The 21953-nt window shown below is 35.9% G+C and overlaps 1 protein-coding gene across 1 annotated transcript in view; it reads left to right on the plus strand.

The window, feature by feature from the left end:
• Positions 1-21953, plus strand: part of LOC105198287 — a 103721-nt gene that overhangs the window by 42315 nt on the left and 39453 nt on the right. The gene's annotated exons all lie outside the window — the stretch shown is intronic.

Here is a 21953-nt window from a genome sequence, read left to right on the forward strand (position 1 = left end):
GTCGTCTAAATACAGGGTGTTTCAGACCACCCGTACACCCCTTTTCTCTTCGCAGGATTAGGACCAATCAAAAATATGTTCAGACGAAAGTTATAGGGTTTCAAAAGATCTATTCAATGATCTTATCAGTTTGACCTTGGATGGCGTCGCCAAGGTCAGATCGAAATCACATTAAGTTTTTTAAATGGAACACCCTATTTTTGATTCCAGAATCTAATAGCTGGTGTCAAGACCTTTCCAAAACACTATAAGAATGTTTATTTTCGTTGACTACTTTCCGAGTTGTGCGGCTTGAAAGTTACACTACCGCCAGCATCAGCATTACTCAAGATGTACCATGTGGTGGTTACTTAGTCGGATTTAATCTTGTGTGTGGGTGTGTGCATACGTGCATGCGTATGTGTATGGGGGAGGAAAAGGGGAGTCAAAGTTTTATGTACTCTGCTTTTGTTTATTAACTGGATTGATTATGTTTGATGATCAATCATGTCCAGATTGACTGTATGCATTTTCCCGTGCTTAGCATTATCCAGAATGAACGACGTGGACGTGACGAGAATTTCATCCTATTGGGGTGCTTGATTTACGTGAGTCCCCTTGCCTCTCACGTTTGGGGTGCTTGATTCACGTGAGTCCCCTTGCCTCTCACGTTTGGGGTGCTTGATTCACGTGAGTCCCCTTGCCTCTCACGTTTGGAGTGCTTGATTCACGTGAGTCCCCTTGCCTCTCACGTTTGGGGTGCTTGATTCACGTGAGTCCCCTTGCCTCTCACGTTCGGGAATGAATGAGTGTATGTTTTGTTAAGCGACTAAATGTTCAAAGTGAGCACCATTCTCTGCGATGCAAGCATCAACTCTATTTTGAAAATCATTGGTTGCTCGAAGAATTTCCTCGGCACGTAAGGATCGAATTGCTTCACTTATTCTACGAATCATATTATCCCTTGTAGTCGGACGTTCATGATAGACCAAGTTTTTTATCCTTCCCCAGAAATAATAATCAAGGACGGTGAGATCTGGTGATCGGGGTGGATAATTGATTGGACCGTATTTGCCTATCCACTTGTCGGGGAACATAGTATTTAATGCCGCACGAGCAATTCTCGATGTATGAGACGGACATGCATCTTGTTGGAACCACATGTTCAGGCGCAATTGCAGAGGAATATTTTCTAGTAAGACAGGAAGATCTGTCATTATCAAGGCGGAATATCTATCACCGTTTAGATTTTCGTCAAAGAAAACAGGACCTATGATTTGACTTCCAATAATTCCACACCAAACATTGACTTTCCAAATGGTTTGATGATCTACTTCTCTCAACCAGTGAGGATTATTTTGTGCCCAATAACGAGAGTTCCAAGTATTAACAGATCCATCACTTTTAAGTGTACATTCGTCAGAAAATAAAATTTTCAAGTGGAAATCAAGTGGTTGCTGTCTTATACAGTTGCAAAATACAAGTCTCTGTCTAATATCGTTATAATTCAACGCTTGATGAACAGACATTCTGTAAGGGTGAAATTTGTTATTTTTTAGAATGCGCCAAACACTGATTTTACTAACACCAGAATCTTGTTCTCGTTGTCTTAAAGAATCATAAGGGTTCAATTCTGTCGATGCAAGAATTTCCACTGTTCTTTCATCCATAATCGGACGACGAATTTGTGTACCTTTGTTATGTTGAGGCTGAACGACACCTTTAATTTTGATTCGTTTAGCCAAACGTGAAAAAACATTTCGCGAGTGAGGAGTCCGATCAGGATAACGTTCCCGCCACAATCTTTCCGCTGCAATGAATGTACCTCGACACTCACCTAAAATTAGCAGCATATCATATGCTTCTTCATTGGAATAGGACATGGCTAAATAAACCTAGACTAATAAAGAGGGTCGGATTTTTGTTGCGCGATTGATACTGATATGACGGTTATTGAAGACGTAGGTGACAAGTTTGAGAGAGTTATTGTCACTCGTGTTGAGTTGAATCACAATAGCGTTGTGGTGAATACATCTCTACTACATCCTATGCAAATAACAATATGTATAAAATCACGAGTTAGACATCGTTACGCAGAAAGCCGCGCTCGTTATTGCTCGTGTGCTACCGTTAAAGTAATAATGTAATTACATAATATTATGACATACATATGTATGTGACTATCTACGGTCGCGACAGCTAACTTTCACGATTTTTCATGATCTGTTTTTGTTGGCCCGGCTCGCGTGTTTACTTTCTTTGTGTCGGCTGCACGGCTTTCTGCGTAACGCGTGATTTTATATTGTTATTTACATGGTGTTGGCGGTAGTGTAACTTTCAAGCCGCACAACTCGGAAAGTAGTCAACGAAAATAAACTTTCTTGTAGTGTTTTGGAAAGGTCTTGACAGCAGCTATTAGACTCTGGAATCAAAAATAGGGTGTTTCATTTAAAAAACTTAATGTGATTTCGATCTGACCTTGGCGACGCCATCCAAGGTCAAACTGATAAGATCATTGAATAGATCTTTTGAAACCCTACAACTTTCGTCTGAACATATTTTTGATTGGTCCTAATCCTGCGAAGAGAAAAGGGGTGTACGGTTGGTCTGAAACACCCTGTATATCATCACTCTGTCTTTTGCTATCAGCTCGCAAATACTGTCTTGATGTGTCGCTGAAAAATAGCTGGAAAATTTGATAACCCGAAAGATACCATTAAAAATTTAAATTGTCCATCTGGGACTACAAAAGAGGTATATTTGATACTTTCCTCTTCTATTGGAAGAAACCGTCTTTAAGATCCAGTATGCCGTAAGGCGGCCGGGATGAAATGTTCCTGGGGTACGTTGTTACAGTGGTTATAATTTCAAAATAAAAAAGAAATAGCGATATGTTCTATGTACGTCACGAAAAAAAAATCGATCACGCCACTGCGGCAACCATCTTAATATTGCAAGTAGCGTTTAACTTAACCTACGCCGCGGTCTGTGTAAAGACATGCTCGTAAATTAAATAAGTAAATATTTGTCAGTCGTAATCTTTGGTCTATTTCGCTTATTTAAGGTAGTTCCTATTATTTATTATGTTTATGTAGATGTATATATATTCAGAAATATGATATATTAGTGTTCGTCTATTTTAATATGTAGACAAAAAATTGTATCAAAATGTTACATGTGTCGAATGGGGTTAGATGTTATCGTGATTTGAAGTACGTTGTTACCCCTGAAAGATTTACCTCGTCGCATATGTGCAGTTGTCTGTATCGCTTCTCATTTTGTTATAGGATGCGAATATATAAACAAAAGACAAAAAAAGTTTTAATGGAATATACAACATTTAATCTTATAGAATTAACGTGGAAGCAGAAATGAAAAAATTTTATTAAAATAAAAAATTTTTAAACTACAAAAACTTTGGGCGCTGTTAGATATCTAAATATAATCTAATGTTGTAAAATATAATAGTAACTTAAAAAATTATAGTAACTTATATTGTTACCTAAATGTTAAAAAACTTAATCCGTAAAAACTTACTTCTAATTATTTTTATAACGCATATCTTACAAGTGTTACGTTTATTGCATTTTTTCTGTCAATTCTTTCCGTTGCTTTACTTATTCAGCAACGTCAAATTTTCATAGTTAAAAAATTATTTATTTTAATAAAATTTTCTCATTTTTGCTTTCTTTTTTAAGTTTTTAGTTTTAATTTTTTTATTGTTCTTCTAAAAGGCTGATTATTTTTTATTTTATTATTATTTAGATTAGGTACGTAAAAAGATCACAAAGATTGTCTTAATATTATTTTCCTAAAAAACTGATTATCTTTTTTTTTCATTATTATTTAGATTAAATTTTTAAATTTATTATTTAGAAGGATCGTAAAAATCATTTCAAAGCACTGATCTCATAAATACAAATGTTTGTAACAAATATGAGATAAAATATAGTTTTAGATGTGGTTTATAATTATTATAAACTTAATAATTGTTAGCATAATTATAATTAAACATTAATATCAGTTGTTCAGCTTTAATGTACCTGATTGTATCGTTACCTTATTAAATACTAATTATAAATATAATTCACGTGTTTTGATTTATTTAAAAAAATTTTTTTTTCTTTAAATGACTTTATATCTTTTAGTAACAAATTACCCTAGAGCAATAACAACTAACCCTATAAAGAGGGTAAAACGTTTCTCTCTGACTCTGACACATATAAATGACTTTGTATAAAAATCAATGATAATATATTACAATTAAACTTATAATCTTAAAATACAATAAATTTGACAATAAATCAGTCAATAGTCAAAGGAACAGCAAATTATTTTACTAGTCATTTTTGATATTTTCTTAAAATCGGAACTTTTATCCCCGGTCTCCCCTACACTTCCGCTTCAGACTTGTCCAACTGATTTTTTATAAGTTGCAGTGGAAAACGATCCCTCACAATCTTCTTATTAATTGTTTGTAGTCTACGCACAGACTTGGTTTGCTATTAGACTTGTATAGTCAGAGTTACTACAGCTCACAGTACTTCTTTGCATCCAATCGTCGATGATCCGATTCACCATCTTGCGTTGTTCCATCGATAATTATAATCTACGAGGATTTTGATGTATTGGCGTTTCTTCTTTCAGAACAATACGCATCTTTACGTCGCTATTCTTTACTTTATTAGCCCCGTCAGCCAAACGTGAACAAACAGATTATTCGGAGAGTCTGCTATCAATTTCTGTTGCTAGAAAGACAATAGATTTTACACAGACTCTGCAATATCTGCAGTGTCAGCAAAATGCTGTCAGAAATAAAACAGAAACTGTTGGCATTTAATTCCAACAGAAATCGAGCAAATAGTGTTGACAGGACTGTTGTCAGATGAGCTGTAAAAATCAAGCATAACCTGCGCAACACAATCTGAAAGCAGATTGGCAGCACAAATCGCCCCGTGCTAACAGGATCTAACGTCACGCTGGGAGCAGAAATCAAGAAAACCGTGCTGTTTTGCTTATTTTTAAATTATGACGTCACTCTTCATGAATTTATTAAGGAGATGCTAAAGTAAACGATGAACTCAATTCGGGTCGGTAATGCTATACAGCTGAATTTTGACGTTGCCGTTGACTAAGGCCTTCTGCGGATCTCTACAGACCGCTGCGGAACTAAAAATGATATATGTCGATAACATTTTTTTTATCGACATTTATCGCATAAGCGTCATTTCTTTTTTATTTTTACATGAGCTCTGTTAGACAGATAATTTATTCTTTTTGTTACATATAACAAAAAGAGAAGAGAAGAAGTACAATGAAGTACAGCATTTTATAAAAATTATATGCGCATGATAAACACTTATAGCTTTTTGTCATAATTAGTTAGTTCAATCGCCTTCGATATTTTGTTATACTATAAGTAGTCAAAGTCACAATTTACAGCGATGACATTTTTATAAGTCAGTTACGATAAACGCCATTGACAGTTTATTAAAAATAGCCAGTCTGCGATAAATGCTCCTGGCAAGAAATTAGAAAATCAACCCACAATAATCGTCTCTGACGGTATAATAAAAATAGCTAGTTCACGATAAATGCTTCTGGCAAAATAATTGAAAAGTTAGCCCACAATAAACGCCTCTAACATTTGGTTATAACTATCCAGCACGATTTACAACTGTGGCATTTTGTTATAACAAGCCAGCTCACAAAACGCCTCTGGCAATAATTAAAAATATTGTAATCAGTAAAAGTATGATTTACCGCTGTAGACAGTCTATGGCAAAAGAAATCTTTTGATATTATAATATTATGTCTTAGTATAAATATCTTACACCACTGTCTCTGCATTATATCCTTACATTTTAGGTTAGGTCAACAACGCATATTCCAAGTTCCAAGTGAAACAAAAATCTCTCACACACTTGGACACATACTACATTATAAAATGTTTATGATGTCATAAACATTACAATTTCACTGCACCGACAATGATACTTGCGCGGCTTTGAACGCGCTACGATGGAGACGAGAAAGAAAGACGAAGTGAGAACAACGCTCTGTGCACGCTAACTATCGTCGACCGGTACACGTGTACTTGATCGACATCCGTAACGGCAAGGACACCGCAAGATTCGTGTTTGTGTGGGCCTCGCTGACCTTTCACTATAATTAGCGCGGTTTAATTTTCACGTTCTTAGACAAAGCTACCGTTTCTCTCTTTCTTTCTCTACTTTAGAAATAAATAGTTAAAATTTATTATGGAACTACCCGTGATTGAGAAAGGGGGAACAAGTTTTAATCGAATTGCAAATGGCTGTGATCAAGTCGTTAAAAAGGGGGAGGAAAGTGAAATCCCTTGAGTCGGATCGACACCAGAGCTCGATCAGACCCGAAAAGGAGTAAGGCAGGATAGCGGGTTGAATCCCTTGAGTCGGATCGACATCAAAGCTTGATCAGACTCGAAAGGGTTAAAACAGAATAGCGGGTTGAATCCCTTGAGTCAGATCGACACCAGAACTTGATCGGACCCGAAACGGGTTAAAGGGGAAGAGAAAGAGGAGGGTAGTTAATTAAATAACATAAGATCTAGATAAGAAAGAGAGAAGGGGGGCTTGTATGCCGCTTAGATAATTTGGTCACTTACTTTTCGCTTAAGTCGGTCGTAGGAGACGGTCTTATTGATTTCAGATAGCTGGCGGCACAGATGATCGGACTTGGCCTCTTGATATTCGCCAAAGTTTTCGTGAACTGGGTTGAGATGACCGCGACCACTAGGTGGTGTATCAAAACTGATACTTAGAAAAATTAAGCAGCAAGTCGTGCTCCGGGCTCTGTGCAGCTGTTTTTATATTAAAAGGCGTGGGTGAATCAAAACTTTTTGATTTTCCATCGGCTCGGCCAAGTCCAATCAAGATCTTTTTAGTTTGTCTAATCACATTTTGATTGGTCAAGAGGTGTCGGTGTCGTCAAGAGACAGGAGTAGGATATTTGGGTCACGACTTCCATATGTGGCCTTGGCGGCAAAACCAATTCTCGGATGGAGCATGTCGATCGACAAATTTATGATGAGTGAGAAGTGTTTGGTTCAATATGACAGTCTGCGTGACTACCTGTCATGTTGAGGCCTCACTTCCTTTGCTAGCCGGTGTGGAGTCTTCGCATCGGGCCGTTGCAAATTCCAGGATTTCGTGCCGACATCCGCCGGCAACGCATCGATCTTCAAAGTCGCGATCGTGTGCGAATGAGAAGTGTTTACTTTACGCTGGCATTTGATATGACGCCTTCTCATATCACACTTTTCGTCGCGCTCGCTGGACGGTACCCGTCGCAGGCTTCCAGTGCGAATTTGGTGCGAGAGCCTACGCGAGTTTTGTATCAAACGCATCGAGCCATCCCGAGACTTTCTACCGACAATACGAGTGAAGGAAAATAATCGTGGAGCTTGGACGTAACAATATATATGTATATATATATATATATATATATATATATATATATATATATATACGAGGGCAGTCCGATAAGTACTTAATCTACAAAAGAAAAACGAAAATTTTGGAAAAATGGCGATTTATTTCTCAACATAGTCTCTTTTTAGCTCGATACACTTGACCCAGCGATGCTTCAACTTCTTTAACCCATCTGAAAAATACATTTTCTCGAGGTCTGCAAAGTAGGCTTCCGTGGCGGCAATAACCTCCTCATTCGACTCAAATTTCTGCCCGGCGAGTGACTTTTTCAAGTTTGGAAACAAAAAAAAGTCTCACGGGGCCAAATCTGAAGAATACGGTGGATGGGACAGCAGTTCGTAGTGCAATTCGACCAATTTGGCCGTGGCGACGGCGGAGATGTGAGCCGGTGTGTTGTCATGGTGGAAGAGCATTTTTTTCTTCGCCAAAATGGGACCGTTTTTTCTGCAATTCGGCGTCGAATCGGCCCAATAATTCAGCATAGTAGAGCTCTGTGACCGTTTTGCCCTTCTCCAGGTAGTCGATGTAGATCACACCTTGTGAATCCCAGAAAACGGTGACCATCACCTTTCCGGCCAATAGGACAGTCTTCGCCTTCTTCGGAGCACGTTCGCCGGGTGAAGTCCACTGTTTTGACTGTTTCTTGGTCTCTGGTGTTTACCAGTGGATCCATGTTTCCTCGACGGTCACGAAACGACGCAGAAACTCCTTCGGATTGCGCTTAAACATCGTCAAACACTGCTCTGAAGTGGTCTCACGGTTGCGCTTGTTATCCGGAGTGAGCAAACGCGGCACCCATCGCGCCGACGCTTTCTCATGCCCAAAATTTCATGCAGGATATGACCCACGCAGTCTTTTGAGATGCCTACTGTTACAGTTATCTCGCGCATCTTCAATTGGCGGTCTGCCAATACGAGATCGTGGATTTTTGTCACGTTATCCTCCGTGATAGCCATTTTCGGGGCACCTGGGCATGGCTTATCAAAAACCGATGTGCGACCACGTTGAAACTCGTTAAACCAATTTTTGACGGTCGCCATCGAAGGAGAAGAGTCACCGTACACAGCATCCAAGCGCTCTTTGATTTCGCTGCGCGATTTCCCTTCCAAAAACAAGAATTGAATCACCGACCGATATTGCTCTTTTTTTCATTTTTCTAAAATCCGCGGACACGTCCGCTTCCACACGCAGTCAAAACAAAACTACGAGTCCGATTCGGCTGAAATTTTGACAATAGCCGTCTACGAAAATGTACTACACGATAGTAAATCTCTTTTGCGATACTGGCACCATTGGGCGGTGAGGCTAAGTACTTATCGGACCGCCTTCGTATATACACACACATACACGCACACACGCACACGCGCACACACGCGCGCACACACGCACACACACCCACACACACACACAAATTAACTTAAAATATAACTTACACTTTAATCATTATTTACAAGACTTTAAATAATGATTAAATCAATTTTTAATACTGGCATTGATTGAAATATAGTCCTAATAATGACATTAATATTTAACAAATTTCTTCCAAATTCTGGTGAAAATAATGTTATAAACTACAGTATACTTAAAAGTAAAGAATTAAAAAAATTATTAGGTAAATTTAACATAAAAATAAGCTTGTTGAACGTACAGAATAGCTTAATTTGAATTTTTACAATATGACATTGATTACTAATCATCAAATAATGTAATTTCAAAATTTGATCATTTATTATAGCATTACAAAAAATAATGAAAAAGTACTTGGTAATTTCTAATTATCATTATAAAAAATTATAACGTTATTACTAAATCGTTATAAAAGATAACTTAACGGTATTAGATATATAAAATAACTGGCGCGTTAAGTACGCTGCTACTAGAGATTTTGTTCATCTTTAATTTTATCTGTCACATAATTTGTTGCTCATTGGTACAGAACTAACCCGTTTGACCACGATACGATTAACCACAGTTATTTAGAGCGACTAGTGCCTAGAGTTTCTCCACTGTTTAACACTGTAAGTTGCTAGTGGTCAATTGCAACGTGGTCAAAAGACTCTCACCCCTAATAAATATACTTGCAATATTTTTGATTTCCCTTTTTTTGATGATATTATATTTGGTTTTATTCATTGTAGTTTTGGTTTCTTTTATTTCTATATACAAAAAAAAATATACTTGGCGTTTTTTTTACATTTTTAATATCTTTTAGGCGGATATATATATTGTAATAATGTGTAATAAGATTCAGCATTGTGTTTTCAAATGAAGTTGTTCATTTTGATGATGAACTTTGTTCTTGTAAGCATATATTTTTTGTGAGAAAGCCATGTCTCGTACAAAGACTCGTCTCAGTACAATACTTAGAATATTAACTTCAAGTTTATGCTTAACACAATTATTTTTTATATTTAAAACAATAAAATTATTATATATACGGATTGATTTATAAATCTCACAAAAGAATTCAAATAAGTTACGAAGCAAATAAAGTTAATACTGTTAAGTATAAGTACAAGATTCTGATGTAAAAACTACAGAATCAATATAGAAGAATTTTAATTACGTATTTAAGTAATTATAATTGTTTCTAACATTAGAAACCATAAGAATATATTTTATAATTTTTTATGGCTTTGAATGTGTTATTTATATATCACACTTCTCAAGTAAAGTATCAGTCTTATCCAAAAAATGAATTTTTAATACAGCAATAAGAAACCAATTATGAAAATAGTTTTAATATCTATTCGGTACTAGACACATACTATCTAAACAATATTCACATATTTTTAACTATTTAAAAGTTATAAGCACTTGAATTTTGGAAGAAAGAGAACTTTTGCAAAGTGAAAAGGTTTTTTTTTATTATTCGTGGTGACTGCAACTAGTCATTTCTGACTAACCAGCAATTTTTATTTAGCTAATAATTATACAGAAAAACAACCTAAGAATAGCCAGTGCCTTTCCTAGTTTAATTAGAACTTCCATAAATTAGGCTAAATTATGAGGTTTGGTTCGTTTTAACTTCCTCTTTATATTCTTAAATTAGAAGAGTTGATGAACCTCTGAGTTGATATGTTTGTACAGCCTATTCTTGTGACTCCGCGCCGCTCTCCCTATCTCGTCCTTCACAGTAGGTATCCCAAGTCTCTATGCAGATCCTTGTCTCTGATGTACCATGGTGCATTCACAATTCCACGTAGGATTTTATTCTGGCATTTTTGAATAATATTTATGTTTGATTTTTTAGCGCAGCCCCATAGCTGCATACCATATTGGTTTAATTACTTGGTTGTATACCAACACTTTGTTGCCTATGAAAACTTGAGATCTTCTTCCCAGCAGCCAAAGCATTTTTTTGTATTTGATGTTAATCTCTTCTCTTTTTTTCTTAATGTGCTCTTTCCAGCAAAGTTTTGCGTCTAGGTTCTTGCCGAGATATTTAGTTGTGTTAGCATACGGTATTGCTTTATTGTTTAAGTATACTGGTAAGGATTTTACTCTTTTATTAGTGAAGTTAATTAGGACGGATTTGTCTTCATTAAGTTTTATTTTCTATCTCTTGGTCCATTCATTGACAGTCTTGGCAGATTGTAGCTTCTTAATTGATTCTGAGGTGTTCTCCCCTGTCGCTACTATGGCAGTGTCATCCGCAAAGGTTGCGATGGTTACATTTTTAGAGTAAGAAATGTCATTAGTAAACATGAGGTACAGGATAGGTCCTAGGAGGCTACCTGTGGTACTCCAGTGTTGATCTCCTTGTGTTCCGAGAACTCGTCGTCAAATTCAACCCTAAACATTCTTCCCGCCAAGTAGCTTTTTAGCAGTTCAGAAAGTTGCTTAGGGAAATGTTCTGATATTTTATGTATTAAACCAACATGCCATACCTTGTCAAAAGCCTGTGCCACATCCAGGAAGACCGCGGAGCAGACCTTTCTTGATTCCAGGCTGTCCTCTATGATATTAATGATTCTGTATACCTGCTCTAGAGTTGAATGTTTGCTCCTGAATCCAAACTGGTGGTTGAGAATGAGTTTTTTGTCTTCTATTAATGGCTGCAATCTCTTGAGCAGAAGTTTTTCAAAAAGCTTTGACATTACGGATAACAGTGATATAGGTCGAAGATATTGAATTCAGAGATTTACCAGGTTTAGGGATCATAATAACCTCAGAAACTTTCCAGATTGCCGGCACATATCTTAATCTAAAAGCAGCGTTGATAATATTTGTCCATTTGACTATTCCTTTGCGGAGCAAATTTTTCAAAATTTCTCCTGTTATTAGATCAAAACCAGGGGCTTTTTTATTGTTAATATTTTTGATTTCTTGCATAACTTTCTTTAGAGTTACCAAGCTAATGATTCCATTTTCATCACGCTTAATCTCCGGAAGAAAGGTCTGCAATAAGTTAAGCGGTTTAAATGTATCTTTGTAAAGATGTTTTACAAATAAGTCGGCCTTACTTTTACTATCTCTTACCCATGTTCCGTCGTGCCGCTTTATTGGAGGTATTTGGATTATTGGTCTTCTTATTTTCTTAGTGGCTCTCCATAGGGAGTATCCCGTATCCTTGTCTGCCGTTAAATTACGTAAATACGAATTAATTGACATATTGTTAATTTCACGAATTTCCCTCCTAAGTTGTTGGGTAAGGTTATTTATTTTATTTTTATCTATTGGGGATCTAGTTTGTTGCCATCTTTTCGTGGCTTTTCGCTTTTTTTTTACCAAGTCACGGATTTCTTTTGAGTAATTATTGCCTGTCACTTTTTTACTTTTAATAGTAATGTTGTTCCAAGCAGCTTGTTGAATGTCAGCTATTAGTTTTTCCGTTTGATAATTCAATTGAGTCTCAGTCTTGAGCAGAGTATTTAATTGAATTTTATCATGTAAGTCTGACTTAAAATTTTCCCATTTAGTGGATTTGTTGGTTAATATTAGGTTACACTCCTTCTTGATTAAATTACCGCTTAATGTAAGTATTACGAGGGTGTGATCTGAGCTTATGTCGAAGCATTCCGATACATCAGCGTAGTTAGATGATATTTTTTTGGAAATAAAGAAATCTAATAGGTCAGGCACCTTATGTTCGTCCGATGGCCAGTAGGTAGGTTTACCAGTTAAATGACAATTACAGCCGAATTCTTTTATTGCTGCTAATAGTCTAGACCCCCAGTATGTATTCTTAGCGTTGAAGTCTCCTCCTACAATAAACTTGTCATCAAGGTTTCGTAGAAAGTCTAGGTAATGTTTTTTCTTAAGATAGTTTCTCGGTGGAAAATATGCAGCGCAAACCGTGATTCTATTTCCGCCTATTTTGATATTAACTGCTGACTTGGAGTATATTTAATTCATAGAGAGCTACTTTATAATGTTCGATATTTTCCTTTATTATCACCGCACTACCTCCGCGGCCCGAGTTTTGAAGATGCCTAGAACTGTAGACTCTGTATCCTTTAAATTTGATGAAGGATTGATTGTCGAAGTGAGTCTCAGAAATGAGACATATATCTATATTATGGGTATCTAAAAATATTTGAAGTTTTTCACGGTGTTGGATAATACCATTGGCGTTCCATGTTGCCAATCTTACATCTTGTCTGCTATTCGTCATTTTCCTCGCAGAGTAGCTACTCTATTGCTTTTGCCCTTTAGTTTAGAGAGTCTTTCAAGTATGTCTTTTAGGAGTTTTCCTTGTCCGTTGAGTTTTCTGATTTTCAAGATTCACTATCAGTTTGATCAGGATTGGATTTACATTGTCCCCATCATGAGAACCATCTTTGTACTGGGTTTTATTTCCCATTATATTGGGTTTCAGAACAGCTTGGCTATAAAACCTCCTTTGAACTGTAAAAGCCGCTCTAGTTTCCCTGATCGGCGCGGGCTCACTTAACTTTTTCCTAACTATATCGTTCCTTATTGCATGGAGTTTTTTTGGCAACCTCGCAACCTCTGTAGTTGGCTGGGTGGTTTTCGCCACAATTGGCACATTTAAGTTGAGTTAACTTTGTTTTTTTGCACTCCCTGCTTAGATGTTTTCCAACACATTTAACACACTTTGGCTCTCTATTACAGAAGCGCTAAGTATGTTCGTACGTTTGGCACTTGTTGCATTGAGGTATTAATTTAGATTTCCTTAACGACTCGATATCAACCTTAATTCCAAGTATTTCTTTTATTTCGTAGATTTTCTTGATGTTTTCTTTGTTTTGGAAGGAAAGCATAAATAAGGATAAAGGAGTCCTGTCTTTTGTACTTAGTAAGTTAACTACTTCCATTACTTCAAAACCTTTGTTTTTGAGATCCTCCATTACCTTTACAGGATTACACGAATGATGACACTTTTTAGCTACTACTTTGATAGGCCTTGTCTGTTTGTTTTCATAGGTATGCCAGGGATATATACTATCATTGAGAACTTTGATTAATTTTCGGTATTCGTCTGAATCTTCTACATTAATTTTAACTTGCTCATTATTTAGCAAAGAGGCTTTAAAAGTTATTTCTTTCTCTTTTAGGTTGTATAAGGTATCGTAATTCTTGACATGGCTAATTATGATTGGAGGGAGCTTATTGATCTCCTTTGGGAATTTTGAATCACTTTTTCAGGAGATAGTTTTCTAGGTTGGTGCTGCGATTGCCGTGAGATTTCAGGAGACGTAACCATTTTACGTTTTTTATTTTTTCTACTTTTGCTTATCCACTCCGTTTCTTTAATGAGCTCTTCTTCGTCAGTCCAAAATTCCATTTCTTTCCCTTCTTGATCTTCTGCACGTTGAGCTGCTGCGTTGGGATGCAGCGATGTTATTCTTGTCCAGCAGAATATCCAGTTTTGTTTGCACATTTGTCAATTAAAGTTGTAGTTTAGTTATTGTATGCTCCAATTCTACATTATTACCTTTTTCTTTCTGCCACCCATCAAAAAGAATGCGTTTACTTTGGGTTTTGATCTGCTGCATCCCAAGTGAGAGTATCTCACTATGAATGTTAGGTAAAGCATGCAATAAGTGGCCCTCCCCAGAATCCTTAGGGCCAGCTTTGTTAGAGAATGGATTGCCCAGCATTGCAGCTGGAATACCACCTGGGGTAATTAGTCCGTCTGTTTTGTTCATTGCATGGTTCATCTTGTTGGTCCACGGGAGGTATTTTATTTCCCTCCTACTCTCCGGTTTTGCCGGCGAGCTTTCCTCAATCCGCTTCGTGGGATCGCGCTCGATGGGGTTTTCAAGTTCCCCTCACGGGAAAGTGAAAAGGTGAAAATATAAATGAGTCATTTAAAACTACAAAAAATTATAAAGTATATTCATGTGATTTTAAATGTTAAAAACAGTTGTAATTATTTAAATGCTTGCTCAAAATTCTTTTGTTTTGGTTTTGTAGCTTTCACATGAGAATTTTGTATTTACACTTAACAGTACTAATTTTATTAACCAATTTTTTTTCAAATTGAATTTAAAGGATAAACTTACAAAACAAATTTTGAAACTATTGGCGAATTGATATAAATCTCCGTTGCAAATATACATAGGATTGAATATAGTATCATCAAATACTTTGTAAGAGCTGGTGGTAGGGGATTGGTGCCTGAAACAATGTTAGAGTACTCGAGAAACATTATTCACCTCCGTTTGATTCTTATACAGTTCCTTATTTGGGCGTATACTTGGACCAAAGGAGACAAATATAAAATTTTACGAAGATATCATTGAATAACTTTATAAAAATCAAGAGAGAACGATAGATAGCAAAGGAGAGCGATAGAGAGTGAGAGAGAAAGCGAGGAAAAGCGGTAAAGAACTACAGAACGAGAGAGAGAGAGAGAAAAGAATGGTAGAGAACGAGAGAAAGAGCAAAGGAGAGCGGTAGAGAGAGAAGATAAAGAGAGGGGTAGAAAGGGAAGGAAAGAGGTAGAGATCAAGAAAGCAGTAAAAAGCCAGAAAGAGCGGTAAAAAGCAAGAAAAAAGAGAGATAGAACGTAGGGAAAAGTGAGGAGAGCAAGAGAGAGCGAAGGAGAACGATAAAGAGAGAAAGAGGGCAAAGAAGAGTAGTAAAGAGCGAGGGAGGGTTCCGATAGCGCACATCCCGATAGCCCACCAACCAATCATCTTGACTTATCTAACCCAACCTACGGAAAATCTCTAGGCATTTGCCATTGTGAGTGGTTTGTGTGCTATCAGAATGTGCGCTATCGGGACCCGCCGAAAGAGCGAAAGAGAATGATAGGATCGACGGAGAGTAAAGGAGAGCGGTAGAGAACGAGAAAAAGAGAGAGCAAAGGAGAGTGTGGGAGAGCGTGGGAGAGCGAGGGAAAGCAGTAAAGAGCGGAGTGCTGTAAAAAGTGAAGGAGAGCGGTAGAGCGCAAAAAAGAGGGATAGAGAGCGACAAAGAGAGCAAGGGAGAACGGTAAAAAAACGAGAGAGAGCGGGGAAGAGCAATAAAGAGTAACGGAGTGCCGTAGAGAGCAAAGGAGAGCGGTAAAGAGCATGGGAGAGCGGTAGAATGAATGGAAGAGACGTCTATTAAGCTGGCACAGCCATTTCAGCACAATCAAATGAGACTTATACAGGATTTTTTTGCTATTTTTTTACTAACTTTTTGCTCTATTTAGAATTTTTTTGCTCCAGCCGTTTTGTTAAAAACAATGGCTGTGCTAGCTTAAGTTAAAGTTAGCACAGCCATTGTTGATAAATAAAGGGAATTAAAAAACAAGTACGGATTCATTTAGTGCTATTTTTTTGCTAATTTTTGCTCTCTTTAGAATTTATTTGCTCTAGCCAATTGAAGGGGATTCAAAAACAAGTACGAATTCTCTTAGTGCTATTTTTTTGCTAATTTTTTGCTCTATTTAGAATTTATTTGCTTTAGCAATGTCGCTAAAAACAATGGTTGTGCTAGCTTAAATTAAAGTTAACACAGCCATTGTTGATAAATAAAGGGAATTAAAAAACAAGTACGGATTCATTTAGTGTTATCTTTTTGCTAATTTTTTGCTCTTTTTAGAATTTATTTGCTCTAGCCATTTCGCTAAAAACAATGGCTGTTTCTTTTTGCTAAGAACTGTCTTATCCGAGGTCTTATCTGACTTATCGAGACTCTTTATACATACAAGCACAATGTAGGTTAGGAAATTTGGTTATTTATACAAACATGATGACGAAATTATTAAGTTGCTTTCGAGATACACCGTGTACGAATTTGTTGTTCCACTTTTAATACGAAAAAATAATCACGGAATGACGATGGTACGTTTACGAGAATCGCTATACAAGAGTAAAGCTAAGTATTATATACTGTGAAAATTAGTCTTACAGTATTAGAAATTTTTTCTATAATATTTGTTATAAGAAATAACACAAAGTTTTCACATCAGTTTGTTTATTATTATATTTATTAATTTATGATTTATAAATTAATAGATGTGGATTTATAACCTCCATTAAGCTGGACCCCCCACCAGCACCCGTTTACGAGAATCGCTGTACAAGAGTAAAGCTAAGTATTATATACTGTGAAAATTAGTCTTACAGTATTAGAAATTTTTTCTATAATATTTGTTATAAGAAATAACACAAAGTTTTCACATCAGTTTGTTTATTATTATATTTATTAATTTATGATTTATAAATTAATAGATGTGGATTTATAACCTCCATTAAGCTGGACCCCCCACCAGCAAAAATCAAATTCGCACTAGGTCAAAAATTTAGTGCTATTTATGTGCTAATTTGTTACCCTAGTCCGGATTTTTTTGCTCAAACCGGTTAGCAATATTTAAAAAAAAATGGGGGGGTGCAGCTTAATGGCAAGCTGGACCCCCCCATAAAAAAAAATATATATACAGTAGCCCCTAGGCAAAAACAACTCTGCTAGAATTTGTTGCTAATTTGTTGCTCTCATATAAGACCAAAATAAATATAAAATTGTTTCATAAATATCATTATGCGTGGAGCTCGCGCGCTGCGCTCTATCATCCGTCACCTTATCTCTAAATAATTTGCTGCTTGCATAGTATTATATTAAATGATAGTCAGAAATACTACTACTAAAATAAATAGAACTTCGGAATTAGTTGCTAATTATAACTTGTAAAAAATATATTCGTTTATGCAAGGCGCGTACTTTCCACGCACAAAGTAATTATTTTCAACCAGTTACAGCTAGCAATAAAATCTTAATCCTATACCAAAATGATTGCTAGACATCCTACTACTAAAAAAAATAGATTTTGGATTTAGTTACTAATTATAACTTGTAAAAAATATATTTGTTTATGCGAGGCGCGTGCTTTCCACGCACAAAGTAATTATTTTCAACGAATTGAAGCGAGCAAAAAATCAAAATCACATATTAAGTGATCGTTAGACATCATACTACTAAAAAAAATAGCTTTTGGATTTAGTTATTAATTATAACTTGTAAAATATATATTTGTTTATGCGAGGCGCGTGCTTTCCACGCACAAAGTAATTATTTTCACCGAATTGAAGCGAGCAAAAAAATCGAAATCATATATTAAATGATTGTTAAACATTTTACTACTAAAATAATACGTTTTTGATTTTGTTGCTAATTAAAACCTGTAAAGAAAATATACTTTTATGTGCCAAGAATGTTCGCCACGCTGTATCGATCTTTAACAAAATTGAGGCTCCCATAAATGTTATATTAAAATGTTCCTTAGACATCGTACTATTAAATGTGTAATTTCTTCAATTGTTGCTAACTGGAAACTGTTAATGATAATTTAGTTATCTGTGTAATGCGTGCTTCCTGTTGTAATATTCATCGCAAACTTGTCAGTAAATTTTATTTGTGAATACGGTACTAACACTATTTAAGGAGTCTTCGCAGATGTGGTCAGGACACGGTTTATTTACTTTATTTTTTTGTTATTTGCGTTCCTATTGTTTCGTGTTGCGCGGCGACTTGTCGCGTCGTGTCGTACGTTGCCACGCAGCCGTAAGGCCGTCGCTTGTTACGCTTCTTTTTTTCAATGTTTGTGATTTGTTTAGCTTTACCCAATTTTTCCGATCCATCTAGATCGATTAACAATGCATAAACGAACACTTTTTTTACAAGTTACAATTAACAACTAAATCCAAAACCTATTTCTTTTAGTAGCAGGATGTCTAACGATCATTTAGTATGATTTAGATTTTTTTGCTCGCTTCAATTCGTTGAAAATAATTACTTTGTGCGTAGAAAGTACGCGCCTCGCATAAACGAACATATTTTTTACAAGTTATAATTAGCAACTAATGCCGAAGTTGTATTTATTTTAGTAGTAGGTTTTCTGACTATCATTTAATATAATACTATGCAAACAGCAAATTATTTAGAGATAAGGTGACGGATGATAGAGCGCAGCGCGCGAGCTCTACGCATGATATTTATGAAACAATTTTATATTTATTTTGGTCTTATATGAGAGCAACAAATTAGCAACAAATTCTAGCGTAGTTGTTTTTGCCTAGGGGCTACTGTATATATTTTCTTTTTATGGGGGGGTCCAGCTTGCCATTAAGCTGCACACCCCCATTTTTTTTAAATGTTGCTAAACGGCTTGAGCAAAAAAATCCGGACTAGGGTAACAAATTAGCACATAAATAGCACTAAATTTATGACCTAGTGCGAACTTGATTTTCGCTGGTGGGGGGTCCAGCTTAATAGAGGTTATAAATCCACATCTATTAATTTATAAATCATAAATTAATAAATATAATAATAAACAAATTGATGTGAAAACTTTGTGTTATTTCTTATAACAAATATTATAAAAATAATTTCTAATACTGTAAGACTGATTTTCACAGTATACAATACTTAGCTTTACTCTTGTACAGCGATTCTCGTAAACGTACCATCGTCATTCCGTGATTATTTTTTCGTATTAAAAGTGGAACAACAAATTCGTACACGGTGTATTTCGAAAGCAACTTAATAATTTCTTCATCATATTTGTACAAATAACCAAGTTTCCTAACCTACATTGTGCTTGTATGTATAAAGAGTCTCGATAAGTCAGATAAGACTTCGGATAAGACAGTTCTTAGCAAAAAGAAGCAGCTATTGTTTTTAGCGAAATGGCTAGAGCAAATAAATTCTAAAGAGAGCAAAAAATTAGCAAAAAAATAGCACTAAATGAATCCGTACTTGTTTTTTAATTCCTTTTATTTATCAACAATGGCTGTGCTAACTTTAACTTAAGCTAGCACAGCCATTGTTTTTAACAAAACGGCTGGAGCAAAAAAATTCTAAATAGAGCAAAAAATTAGCAAAAAAATAGCAAAAAAATCCTGTATAAGTCTCATTTGATTGTGCTGAAATGGCTGTGCCAGCTTAATAGACGTAAGGAAGAACGGTAGAGAGCGAAGGAAAGCGGTAAAGAGCGTGAGAAAAAGAGAGCAATAGTAAACGGTAAAAAGTGGAGGAGTGCGAGGGAGAACGGTAAAGAGCGAGAAAGATCGGGGGAAAGCGAAGAAGAGCAAGGATGAACGGTAGAGAGCAAAGAAGAGCAGTAGAAAGCGAAGGAGAGCTGTAGAGTGCGACAAAGAGAGCAAGAGAGAGCGGAGGAGCAAAGAAAAACAGTAGAGAGCGAGGGAGAGCAGTAGAGAGCAAGAAAGAGCAGTAGAGAATGAGAGATAGCAAGAGAAAATGAAGAAGAACGGTAGAATGCGAGAAATAGCGAAAGAGAGCAAGAGAAAATGAGAGAGAGAGAGAGAGAGAGAGAGAAAGAGCGTAGGAAAGAATGAGAAACAAAAATGGAGAGAGACAAAGTCTTTGAAATATTTTTTATATATATTTCTATATTTTTTTAAAATTACCTCCAAAGGGGACAAATTTCTGAAATTTTATGAAGATATCAACAAGTAACTTTATAGAGATTGCTGATAGAGGTTTGATACCGAAGATCAATGTTAGAGTACTTGAGGAACACTATTCACTCCCGTTGGATTTATTCCTGTACAGTTTCCCATTTGAGTTGTGTATACTTGGATCAAGGGGAACAAATCGAAATTTTGCAAAGAAGAAGAAGATGACAACGACAACGACGTATCTGAATGACATAAATTGGGCTGAAAAATACATGCATAATTCATATCTTAACATCGAATGCACTTACGGACATCATTCTTGTGGAATTGTACAATTCGAGCAATAAATGCCTTCCAATATTGTTTTGGTATTGCATGTTGCCTTTTAAGTCGTTTTTACGTTTGTGGCTATAATCGAACGGACTGGATCGGCCGTAAATGTGCAAGTTCTCTACGGTCATGAACGTGAAAACGACCGAGAAGATAAAAGCGGTGACTCATTAATAAACTATAGCTCAGTGGCGTTGCCATTTTAGAAGGCATTTATTGCGCAAATTGTACTCGGAAAAATCAATCCTTTCCCCCACTATATTTGTTTTTTAACAGCATTAATTTGTTTAAGAAAAACAACCATTTATTTGTAAAAAAAATGTGTTTCTTCCTGCAAATTATACGCGGTAGCGTTTTTTACATGGAAGGACAAAAAAAATATACTTGCCGCGAGGCGCTACTGCGTCTTTTGATATAGTTTTTTTATGATAAATGTCATGATTTCAACTTACAAATAAGATTGTAAAGAATTAATTAATATATATTGTTACGACCGAGTAAATTGCCTCGTACTTTCGCACTCGCACACTTTCAGTAACACTCGGGCACACTAATAAAAGAACAGGCTTTTATTAAAAAGAACGACTTTATTAGCAAGACGAATTGTCAAAACCAAAAGTCCGAACATAAAAACAACACATCGCTAACGAGCGACAGTCTCTTTATTTAATCGATCTACACTTTAGAACATTCACGGCCGTAACAATATATTTGGTATATAGATGCAAATCAGCATCAATTATTACATTTAATTAATTAATTTAATATAATAATTGATGCTGATTTATATATAAACAGTGATATTACTAATTCTTATTCGACATGCTGTGTTATGACCGGAAAAAATTTGGCGCACATTCTGGTTGAATTCGAAGAAGTGTATAAAATCACACAAATAAATACAGGCACCAAGATCTAGCTGCGATCGAAGTAGGCTTTGTTACTATCATTGTGTTGTCACACTATCGGTCCAAAAACATATTTGTAATAACAAAATTGTTTTACTCGGAGACCGTTGTAAGTATGACGCTTTTCCTAACGCTGGACGCTAACTCGACAATCGTTCTTCTATTAAGTGCTGGATATTTCCAATATATCATTTCCTCGATAATACCAAATATCCGCAACTTATGGCTTTATAACAGTAAAAATTTGAATGAATACTACATACTCTTAACATTTTCTTAATGTCGATAACCCGAAAATTGCGAATTTCTTTTGTAAATTGTTTTGTCGATCTTTTGGAGTATCAGAACATATACTCAGGTTTAGGTAATAGTAGCGTAGTGGATTTAGTGGGTTGTTAGCTAATGACTGAGCAAGAAAAGATTGTAGGTTAATTACGAGTATTTAT

Source organism: Solenopsis invicta, chromosome 14 (assembly GCF_016802725.1).
Source record: "Solenopsis invicta isolate M01_SB chromosome 14, UNIL_Sinv_3.0, whole genome shotgun sequence".
NCBI classification, from domain to species: Eukaryota; Metazoa; Arthropoda; class Insecta; order Hymenoptera; family Formicidae; genus Solenopsis; species Solenopsis invicta.